The sequence below is a fragment of the Marmota monax genome, unplaced genomic scaffold (genome assembly GCF_021218885.2).
Source record: "Marmota monax isolate L192 unplaced genomic scaffold, Marmota_monax_Labrador192_F-V1.1 WCK01_AAM20220418_F8-fsc00027, whole genome shotgun sequence".
Lineage (NCBI taxonomy): Eukaryota > Metazoa > Chordata > Mammalia > Rodentia > Sciuridae > Marmota > Marmota monax.
In genome coordinates, this window is record NW_026694617.1 from 2,475,960 (window position 1) to 2,487,006 (window position 11,047).

The following is an 11,047-nucleotide window of genomic DNA, read 5'->3' on the forward strand; positions in this document are numbered from 1 at the left end:
ATCTCCCTTTTTACTGTGCTTCCTCTTTATTCTGCGTGTTTTATATTCTTCTTTTCTATGCTTTCTTGCTTGCTTAATGGCAAATTAATACTTTAACCACAGGAAAATAACAACTAAAATACTACTATTTAAGAGTCTTTATTTTAATTCTCTGTATAGTTTGAACTCCACAAAAATTTTTTACTATTATTTTACATAGTCAGTTTTTTTTAGATTTAGCCACTTATTTATGGCTTTCTTTGCTATACTTTCCTACCTGCATAGTCCATCTTCAAACTGATATCATTTTCCTTCCTGACATGACTAGCTATAGATTTTTACAAATTTTTTCCTGATCAGGATTCCTTTTCACATTATAGCTAAAGTTATAAGCTTATTCCTAGTTATAAACATCTTATTGCATAAACAAAAACACCACTGAAAACTAGTTATTACCATACTACAATCCTTGTACTGACTATCCTCCAACAGAACAACTTTCTGGACATACAAGAAGATAATAAATTCTTTATTTTTAACATCTCTTCTAAATAACTAAATGCAAATATGACATTCATTTCCTTCTATAGTTTTCCATTCCTACAGGTGAAAGGTAAAAAATTAATAAATAACTAAAGGTAAGTGTCCAGCAAGACAAGGAAATCAATTAAATTGTTTTAATGAACTCTTTCTTTGACTTTCCAAAGTCTCTTGAATCTAAGAAAGGATATTTCAATCTATTATAGCAAGTATGACCAACCAAAGAGTAGGCTAGTATAATCCCAGGTTAAACAGTTGAATATGTCCATTTATTCAGAGGGATTACTGTTTAAGTATTCAGATGCACAGATCAGATCAAAAGAATTGAGTAGGGGCCTACAGACACTTCAGGGACATACATGGGCAGTCCTGGTAAAGTTGTAACTAAAGTTTTTTGTCCTAGTCGCTGCAAAGCTGTTATTCCTACCCAAAGCAGGAATGTATAAAAAGCAAAGCTATATCTCTATGCTAAATGGTCCTGTTCAAGCAAGGGATTTCAGCCTGTATCAGTGGGGAGAGTCACTTCCTGGAGTCAGATGAGCACTCAGTTCAACATTGTCCTCTGTCAACAAGTAAAGAGAATGGTTCCATGTGAGGAGTCTGAGTTCTTCTAGTGTTAGAGGCTTTGTCTTTCAAACTCCATGACCACAGGCATGGTGGCACACACCTAAAATTCCAGCAACTCTGAAGGCTGAGACAGGAGGATTGCAAGTTCAAAGCCAACCTCAGCAAATTAGTGAGGCCCCAAGCAACTTAACACGAGACTCTCTCTCAAAATTTAAAAAAACACTTTAAAGGGCTGAAGATGTAGCACAGTATTTAAACATTCCTGGGTTCAATTTCTGGTACAAAACAATGGCAACGAAACCTCTAGGACCATAGGAATGGGGGTAGAATTTCAAAGCTCTAGGAAGACACAAATCCTCAAATGCAAATGGTTTGCTATGGAATACTAATAACAATGACTAAAACATGCACACTCAGAACTATTGAAATGAAATTTCAGAACATCCAAGGGTAAAGAGAAAATATTTTGACAGGAGATTAGAAAACCTTCTACGGAAGAAAAATGATTAGGTTATTGACAAAGGAATCAGACTCTAATTGCAGTATGTAGCCAGAGAAGCAATGCCTTCGAGTTTCTGTGGACTAGAATCTCTACCCAATCGTTCCACCAAGAAGGAGAACAGAACAATAACATGACAAACATGACCTAACAATGTTTATCTTCCATATGTCTTGAGAACATACTTCATAAAGTGCTTCCAGTAAAGTGAACAAACGTAAAAAGGAAGATGTGGACTCCTGTTGTTTTCTAACACTGAACAGTCAAAGGAAACCCTAAGGGACTAACACTACAGAAGCTGTAGAGAAGAGCTTCCACTGACTAGAGGGAGGGAGTGGGAACCAGAACCAGAACTTGGTGGAAATTGAGCCTACACAGCAGATTATTTACCCTCAGAAAGAATGTAAGGAAATTTGGGAGAATTTTAGGTATTAGAGGAGGGGGAGGTGATCACAAACTCCAGAGGGACGAAAGTCACTAAAGAGGAAATGTACTCTCAGCATATTTGGGTATGTGATTAATAATATTCTTAAAGTTATAATAATGCAATTGTGTTAGATTTTAGAACCAATCATTAAGTTAAGCAGAGATGTGACTAGAGTTAATTACCAAAGAAACTCATAGGAGAACGAGGCAGGATAGAGAGTAAAAGGTGAAGAAATAGTAGAAGTGCTAACAATTTATCACAGAAGGTAGGAGGCAAGATAGGGCGTCCATACTGAAGAGACAAGAAATGGAACTTAATTCCATTAAAGTGATGAGGAAAACAAGAGAGGCACCAAAATTTTGTGGAACCATTTGGAAGGATGAGAAAAGAAAAATCATATAAGGAAAATAAGACTTCATGTATAATAGTAGGTCATTAATAGATAATATCTGAAATTGGTAAGTAAAAAATGCCAGCATTGTAAATTGTAAAATAAAATTATTTACAAACATGGAGTCAACTACTAGAAGAATTAAAAAAATTAAATAGTTTTCTCTTTGGTGGGAAATACTGAAATAGGACTGTTTCAGTATGATTTGATTCCTTTCATGTATTTTAAAGTTGTATTTAAAGTAGGAAAGATTTTAAAACACATTTATGCCAAAATTTCAGAAAATAGGAAAAATCTCAAACACATGGACCATAGATAACTACCATTAACATTTCACTTAGGATGGTTTTAAATTTGTTTTACTATTCTGTAAAGAATCCAGGTATTTATACTATTTATTCATACCCTATTTATTCAGAAAAACCTATTGTTTCTCTGTATTTAGTCTTATGTTGATTTCAGTAAAGTTTTGGTTTTCTTTTTTACATGCCCTAAACATTTCTGATTATTGTTATATTCTCTACTTCTGTTTGTAGTTGGTAGAAAACTATTTTTAAATCTATTGGAAGCTAGTTTTTGCTGATAAAAGGGATGTTTAAACAGAAAGACCCTAACCACCCCTCCCCAAAGTTTTTTTTTTCAGATAATAAATACAGACTTCAAAGGCAGATAAAGAAGGAGAATGCCAAAGAGGAGGGTCAAGAACAAGTCATACGACTCTTGAATCCCTCACCCCCCACCTAGGATATAAAGCATTCTTGAATTGTGGACTAAGGATAGATTTGTGAAAAGGATCCTTGGAGAGGGTTGTTCTAATGTGGTGTCCTTACTGAGGGAACAGTGAGGGTGTCCACTCCTCAGCTCAAATCCTGGTGAAAGGACTTCAGTTGAATTCCTCAGAGAAACTGGTACATGGTTCTGCAGTTGACAGACACAATGGACTAGTGTTGATTCTTGCCTGAGAAATCTGAAGGACCAGAAAAGGACTAGCCCGCTGCTGAGAAATAAGTTGAAGATATTTATAGCTGCAGATCTATACACATGCCCAGACTTATCAGGGCAGGGTTTCACCCAGTTTTCCATGAACTAAAGGAAGGACATGAACAGAGTACTGGGATATGGCCAGGTAGGCCCATAAAGACCCCCTCAACCCAGAAAACCAAACTGACCTCAGTAGAGAGAAGGTGGGGCATCAGATGAGTCCTAAAAAATGGAAAGAATACAGTAAATAAGTGCATATATGTGGTAAATCCCCAGTAACAGGAGTATCAGTGCAGGATGTGCTGCAAATTGTAACCAGAGCCAGCTCACCATAGTGCTAGACATGTTGAAAATTTCCTGCCCTCCTTACCTCACCTACCTCCTCTCTACTCCTCTTGTATCCCTGGAAGAGTCAAACACTGAAGCTGAGAAAAGAAAGAAGCCACTCCTATTCCTTTTCTACTTAGAGGAGGGAGAAATAGCTGTGATTTGGATGAAACTGGAATCTTGGACCATTGCATGGGAATGGTTGTTCTCCTTACTAAACTGAACTTGAATATTCATTGAGCTTGCACAAAAAAACTAAATCTCTCAAATTTAGAGATTTAGATAAGTAACACAGCCCTTAAATCTCTAGTCCTTCTCATTTGATAAGCCTCACTTTGAGGACAGAAAGTCCACATGGGAACTGCTCAGTGGGACATCAAAGCTTCTTTATAATTACACTTCATAGGTCACATACCAGTTGTGCTACTCTACTGCAGGAATTCCGTAAAAATGTCTACAGTTTTTCTCCCCTACTCTTAAAACTTCTCTGCATTATCTCCAAATGCCTATTGCTGTCAGCTGGCTTTTGTACCACTGTCCCCAAACTGAATTCTTCCACTTTGCCCAACTCCCAAGTGATATTTACTTTGTTGACTTGGTTTTCATTTCTGTTTCTTTCAGAGGAGTCAAGTCTTGGCTCATGGTTATTTGTCCCCTCATCCAATTCAGCTAAGTTCCTGTGGCAAAATATTTAACATTATACCCCTCTCACTGTCCAGACTAAGAGAAATATGTAATACCTTCCACTCTAATTCCTGAAATCCTTGGTTTTTCTCTCACCCTGAAACTATGACCTAACAAGACATCCTGATTATTTCAGGGTTCCACAGCTGAGCTTTCCCCTCCATTTGTGACCAGTTTCAGGTTATGCAGGACCCTCACTCCACACCCCATTCTAAGCTTGGCTGCACTTCCAGCTGCAGTAGTCACTTTTAAAAATAAGAATGGACCCTGGAGCACAGCAGTATCTGAACCCCATCGCTTGTCTTCTCAGGACTGAAAAGAGGATTCCAAATTTTTTGTTTCAGCCTAGGTCTTCCAGAACTGAGATGTGAAGTCTGGTCTAAGGTAAACAAAGCATCCCTTTCAGAACTACTGAGCCTGCTTCTCAGAACAACACCAAGGAGGTTTGGCACCCTGCAGAGCATTCCCATTCACTATAGGGTACCAAATTCATGGAGCAGCAGAACACAAAGCTTTTTCCATTTGAAGTTTTATATAAAGAGATGTAGAGAGAAGTCCCTGTCCCTAAGAATTCCTGAGCCTCATGGTAGGACTTAGATTTAGTGGCCCCACTGGAAGGATATGATAGGATATGGTTCCCTCCTGCGGAATTGAGTCATTTCTTAATGTTGGGTAGCCCAAACCTGTGATATATCTCATAAAAGGTTCAGGGGTGGGAGTAGGGGATGATGTCTCCAGTGTGGAATTCTGGGTCATTTTTAATAGAGATTTAACTGTTCTTTAGGATCCAGTTACTAAATACCATGAAAAGAGAAGAATCCCACATAACTAACACAGCTCCTAAGTCCCTAGTCCTTCTCATTTGGTAAGCCTCACTTTGAGGACAGAAAGCCATATGGGAACTGCTCCGTTCCTCACAGTATTGGACATGCTGCTCCCCTTCCAATTTTGCTGAAATGTCACTACCTATATACAATAAAAATATTAATTAATTAAAAGAAAGAAAAATCATCTGGGCGCAATGGCATGGCGTCTATAATCCCAGCTACTCTTGAGGCTGAGGCAGGATGATCCAAAGATTGAGGCCAGCCTAGGAAACTTAGTAAGATGCTGTCTTAAAATAGAAAGGGGAGAGGATATAGCTCACTTTTTGCCCAGCATGTTCAAGCCCTGGGCTCAATCTCCAGTAACTAACACACACACACACACACACACACACACACACACACATAAACACAGAGAAATCACCAAGTAAGATAGTGCATAGTTTGCAAGAGTGCTACTTATTTCACTTTTGTACTTAAGACTTCTTATCCTATTTTTCTCCTCTATTTGAAAAAATATATATATATATATATATATATATATGTATGTATATATATATTATCCTATGTTCCAGTAAAGCTTAGGTGGCAAGTTCTTTCCTCTAGTGACTTAGTGATTTTGTATAGCTTTGTTTACCAAGTCTAGCCCTCTAGATCTAGTTCCCCACCAGATCTAAGGTCCTCCCCTCTGCCTGCCATAATCTTTCTTTTTTTTTCTTTTAGAGAGAGAGAGAGAGAGAGAGAGAGAATTTTAATATTTATTTTTTAGTTATCGGCGGACACAACATCTTTGTTTGTATGTGGTGCTGAGGATCGAACCCGGGCCGCACGCATGCCAGGTGAGCGTGCTACTGCTTGAGCCACATCCCCAGCCCCTGCCATAATCTTTCCATGTTAACTGAACAGACAGTTCAGTTAAGCTGATATACACATTTTCCATGCTTCTCCTCCACTTAGCCTGCCTTCTGATACAAGTCTGTGATTCATACTTAACATGAGAAAATCCTTCTCATGCCAGATTTATACCACCACCACTGTCTGTCTACCTTGCGAAGGTAACTAATGTATTTTGAAACTAGCATGTTTTTAACCCAAGTGGAAATGTTTTTTTAAAATCACAAATAGCTGAAGAGAGAGGATGAGTAATGGCTAGAGTCTGGAAACTGCCAAACCACAAATGCATGTATGATGTACTATTCTTGATGGTGAAAGCTGTAGGAAGTGTAGAGATCATTTTGGAGAAAATATGGAGGTTATATTGGAGCAAAACAAATCTTGAGAACAGAAAAAAAAAAAAAAGAACGGTTATAACAGTATCTAGTGGGGAAAATGATGAAGGCCATTATAAGGGAAAGGCAGTAGGAATGGAAACAAGGGGATGGCTACATAAAATATTAGGAAAAAGAATTGATAGGACTTGGAAACTAATGGGATGTGGATGTGAAGAAGAGGGAGAGTAAAGGATAAAGCCCACCTTTAGGTTTGAGTAATAAATTGGGAGGGTATGAGAGTGTTCTGGTCACTGGTGTGGTCAATTGGTCACTCGGCTACCTCAGTGTGGGGGGTGGGTAGAGACACAGAGTCAACACACAGATACGGGGAGCTGGTGAGAGCTGGCAGGTGACAACCTCAGCCGACGTCCAGTAGCTCATTTAATGCGGACGTGATTACAATTGAAATAGAAGGCATCTTCCAATCATACATAAGCAAGCAGGTTATACAACTATCTAGGAACCAATCATTATGATTAATGTAGCCAGATTATGAGGAAGCTCTGAATATCGCTACGCAGTGGGAAGCAGTTTGGAAAGATCTTTGGCCCTAGGGGAGGGGACCTTAAAAGTCGGGGTTTCATGCCCTGAAGCACCTAACTCTCGGTTCCTGGCCTTGTAGCTTGGCAACGCTGACCTCAAGCACTGAGGATGTGGTTTCACTGACAGCTCGCTAGAGCAGAGCGCCCTGTCCTGCAGGTGTTCCTGTCAGGCCTGTAGGAGCGTAGGTTTTCCTAGCACTCTGTTCTGCTCATAGCTGCTAGCTGCAAACCGAAAGTTATTCCAACAAGGGTACATGAATGGGAATAAAGCAATTCAGAGAGTAAATTAGGGCTCTGATTTGGACTCGGGGAGATCCAGGCACCTATGAAATGAAATGTTCAGTACCTAACTGAGTACATGGGCCTGGAGTGCCATAGAAATATCCAGGCTGAGATAAACATCTGAGAGTAATCCGTGTAATGTAGCTGAATTGCCAAATGTGGTAAAGATACTGGAAGTGGGTGATGGATGGGCAGAGGAGGAGTTGGGAGTGCAGTTAATACAGTAAGTAGGGACAGAAAAGCATGTGCAGAGAAAGAGCAGAAAATCAAGAATAATATCAGAGGGCCGGGATGTAGCTCAGTGATAGGATACTGGCCTAGCTTTTGCAAGGCCCTGGATTGGATACTCAGCACCACACACACACTGTAATACAGAATCTAATGAGAGAAAATAGAGAAAGGAAGAAGTTAAATGCTCTAGATATCAATTAAGATAAAACTATCTGACAACATGAAAATTATTGTAAAGTCAATAAGTACACTATCAGTGGAGTGTTGTAGATGGAACTCCTATTGTCATGTATATAAGATATAGTGGAAGTTGGAAAATTAAAAACTAAGTGTAGGATACTCAAGTAATCGGTATGAGCAAAAACTATACAAAGATCTGTGTAACTTTGAGGAAGGATTTCACTACACTTGAGGATATGCATAACATATTCTGAGGGGAGAGTGCCAGTGGAGACATTAAAAATACTTAAAACCACTCTAAGATACCATCTCACTCCAGTAAGAATGGCAGTCATTATGAAGTCAATAACAAGTGCTGGCGAGGATGTGGGGAAAAGGGTACACTTGTACATTGCTGGTGGGACTGAAAATTGGTTCAGCCAATTTGGAAAGCAGTATGGAGATTCCTTGGAAAGCTGGGAATGGAACCACCATTTGACCCAGGTATTCCCCTTCTCAGACTATACCCAAAAGACCTAAAAAGAGCATACAACAGGGACACAGCTACATCAATGTTCATAGCAGCACAATTCACAATAGCTAGACTGTGGAACCAACCGAGATGCCCTTCAATAGACGAATGGATAAAAAATGTGGCATTTATACACAATGGAATATTAGCACTAAAAAACAACAAAATCATGGCATTTGCAGGGAAATGGATGGCATTAGAGCCAATTATGCTAAGTGAAGCTAGCCAATCCCTAAAAAACAAATGCAGAATGTCTTCTTTGATATAAGGAGGGAGACTCAAAACAGAGCAGGGAGGAAGAGCATGAGAAGAAGATTACCATTAAATAGGGATGAGAGGTGCGTGGGAATGGGAGAGAGAAGGGGAATTGCACGGAAGATGGTAGGAGACCCTTATGGTTATGCAAAATTACATATAAGATGGTGTGAGGGGGAAGATAAAAGAGAGAAACGTGTCACAGTAGATTGGGTAGAAAGAGGTGATGGGAGGGGAGGGGAGGGGAAGGGGGATAGGAAGGGCAGCACAATACAATAGACACTAGTATGGCCCTATGTATAAACGTGGCTGTATAACCAATGTGATCCTGCAATCTGTACACATGGAAAAATAAGATTATGTACCCCATTTGAATCAAATGTATGATATGTCAAGATCATTGTAATGTTTTGAGCAATAAAAAATTTAAAAAATACATAATTTGATAGTATTAAACAATAGTGTACAAAACATTTGGAGATAAGCCTGAGTCTCAGACCCATTTTGGTCTCAAATTGGTTTGAGACCCAATTTCTTAAAGCTGTGTCATTTTGGAAAAATATCTAAGTTCATTACCTCATTTGTAAAACAAAACTATATCTACCATAAAAGATGGTTGGGAAGATTTAATGAAATTATATAAAAAGTGCTTAGTACAGGGCCTAGAACATAGTATATACTCAGTAGACAATAGTCATGGTCATTTTTATTATTATGGTTAGCTATTTTATATGGAAAGAAAAGAATCCAAAGGTACAGGTTGGCAAGAAAGAGGAATATCTCTTCAAATTAGAATGTCAATGCACATGGATGTGATTATACATTAAAATACATGCTTTAAAAATCCTTACCAATACTTAGGTGTGCAGCTCAAGACAGCATTGTAAGGACTCTGAAGAACCTAGAAATATTATAAAACAGAACTAAAAAGGTATCCAACTGAAATTTCATATTTATATATAGACATATATGTATATATGTACATGTGTGTCTATATACATATATAAACATATGCAACAAAATGTTTCAGTGAAAATTCATTGTGATCTTTTCAAGTCATAAAATAATTTTTTTATGTCCTGTGTGGAGTGTCATTAACATCTAACATTGTATGTAGATTCTTCAGTGTTTTGGGATAAGGAGGGTAAAAAAAAAAAAAAAAAGGCCCACTGCAAGATTAAAATTGTTCTTAAGTATTATGTTTGATATTAAGTTAATGCAAATTTTGCTCATCAGTACATTGGTATATGTTTTAATATAAAAATACTTTTACTTTACATATATGGAGTAAACATTGCTGGTCTAAGAAGATTTACCATTTTCCTCACTTATTCCTGGCACGCTGCAAAAAATCTTTAATTTGGATAATCAGTTTCTTAGATCTGCACCAAACAACGGTGACAAAAGTTTACTAAAATTATCTACCTCTTCTAGTTATTCATTCTAAATTTAGACTAAAAAATATTGTGAGGTCACCACACAAAATGGTCAATTAGATTTTTTCAATCAAATTACTTTTATAAATAGGTATTTGAAAAACAAAAATCCTTTCTATTTAACCCATAATTTTCAATTTTGAATCCACTTTGGTCAAATAATAGTTCCTAATAAACATAAATGTAGATTATCAACAAAATGTCGCTCAATGCAGTTTTTACTTAGATTTCATTATTTCACATTTTATTTCAATATATTACAATTAGTGAAGGTGGAAAGTATTTTTATAATGAGACACTTGTAGTTTCCCTAGCTTTTTCTTAATCTATTGGTTAATTAACACAAAGAGTTTTCTGACTTGATAACTTAGTTGTCATAGGCACAGCCAATTTCTGTGTTCATCTGTCAGAATTTTAATGAGTTCCATTTGTGATGAATCTCCATTCTAAACGTAATAATGGGGAAATGAATGAAAAACTCAATCTTATTGAGTCATGATAAAAATGGATTCAACCCAGAAAAAGCAATTTTATGATACATCAGCTATGTTTTCATCAAATAGGTGTGAGATAGGTTTCTCTTCCTTAATGTTGACATTTGCTACCCTTTAAACATCAAATGAGAGGTTTCTTTCCCTTGCTCAATGAGGATCTTCAAATAATATCCATTTAATTCAAGTTATTCCAATTTCTCCTTAGAATTTTAAATTCATTTACTAAAAAAAGTTTTTATTAAATGCCTACTATGGGCAAGGCACTCTTCTGGATAATTGTGTACAAAAATACCAAGATATGTAGGCCCCTAATTTAAAAAGATGACAGTCTAATAGTCCAATAGAGACATCAAAAGTACTGACACATCTAACTCCTTTGAACATTTTCTCTCAAGTATATCTATAATCACATTCTTTAAACCATATTCTTCTGGTACACACAATATTAACTACCATATAATATCTGGAAAGGTAATATTTTCTTCAAGACTAACCTCTAACTTTAAAAGAATACGTATTAAAAAAGCAGTACCCAAAACAACAAATATATGTCAGCCAAAATTATAAGTACAATATAGTTATATTCTAATGAAGATTTGACTGATAAATTTGTCTACTAATGCATT